This window comes from Myotis davidii, unplaced genomic scaffold (assembly GCF_000327345.1).
Source record: "Myotis davidii unplaced genomic scaffold, ASM32734v1 scaffold3295, whole genome shotgun sequence".
Lineage (NCBI taxonomy): Eukaryota > Metazoa > Chordata > Mammalia > Chiroptera > Vespertilionidae > Myotis > Myotis davidii.
Window position 1 is genome coordinate 7995 of NW_006286862.1, and position 1538 is coordinate 9532.

Here is a 1538-nt window from a genome sequence, read left to right on the forward strand (position 1 = left end):
GTAGCCTTACAGAACAGGAGGGGACTCGACCTACTCTTCCTGAAACAAGGGGGACTGTGCCTAGCATTAGGGAGGCGTGCTGCTTCTACACTAACCACTCCGGGGTAATCAGAGAGAGTTTAAGTCAGTTAAGGAAACGGCTGATGGACAGAGAAGAGGCCCATAGAGCAGAGGGGAACTGGTATGAGAATTTGTTCTCCTGGTCCCCGTGGCTCACAACCCTCCTATCTGCTGCGGCAGGGCCCCTCCTCTTACCAATAGTAGGTCTCATTTTCGGACCCTGCCTGCTCAGGTGTCTCCTCAATTTTATCCAAGACCGAATCCAAGCTGTCAAACTCATGTTCCTGCACATCCAGTGCTCTCAGCTAGTGGATACTAGCGATGAATACAGGGTCTGAATTCGTCTCCTAAGACCAATAAGGAGTGTGATGAATTGAATGTCAGTATAAAATTTTCAAATCTGTTCCCCAGCCGTGCCCCAGTTAGAGTTCTCTGTAAACTGACAAGAGATCAAGGATGTGGTCAAGGATGGGTAACCAGACATAACACCAAGTTTCCAACTTCCTGACATCTGCGCATCAAGGCCCTGATTAGACCCTTGCAACTGTAATCAAGGACATTTGTGGTTTCTGTGAATAAAAGCTTGCCTAGCACCAAGGTCGGGGCTGCTGCAGGAAGAGAGTTCCCTGTGTGGAGACACCTGTGGCAGTCTCTGGCCAGCTCAATAAATCCTCGCTTGCTGCTTAAGACCTAATTGGAGTCGGTGGTCTTATTCTCGCAAATGCTGGTCCACAACAGCAGGCCAACGTTCTATCCACTGAGCCAAACCAGTTAGGGCCAGGTCTTATCTTTAAGGTAAATAAAGATTTATAATTCTGAAATGGATACCTATATTCATGAAAATACTGGAAAATAATAAAAATAGAAAATGGTGATGGATCTAAGTGAAATGATAACAGTTGTTATTCTTATAACTCTATTTTACATATTGTTGATTTTCAATTCTTTTGTTTTCAAAATAACAGGAAAACTACAGGATATATTCTACATTGGTATCAATGTCCCATTAACTAGGCTATGGGGACTACTAAAGATAAAATATTCATTTAAAAATGAATTCCAGGAACACAAAGACTTCACAGACCACAACTTACAACTAGAAAATTTTTATCCCTTAAAGAATACATAAACCTGTTTCCCACTATGATGGATGGGACTATCTCATCAGGGGCCTAACGATGAATGGATATCTGGGTCTTTCTGTGACACCCCCATCCACCTGCTTCCCTAACTCAAGCTGCCTCTCCCTTCAGTTGGGGAGACAGGGAGGGGCTGAGAGAGCAGGCTGCCCTTCCCCTCCCCGCTCCTCTCTGAGGGTTTAAGGATCCAGGCAAATCGCAGGCAGAAAGTTTCTGGTTTCAAACCCAATCGGCCCACCTTTTGAGTTCCCTGTAACTTCACTGTAAGAATGTGCTCCCGCCTTGTGAAGATCCTGGGAAAGACCCCTCCCTGGGACACCTGCAGCTGAAGGGCAGCAC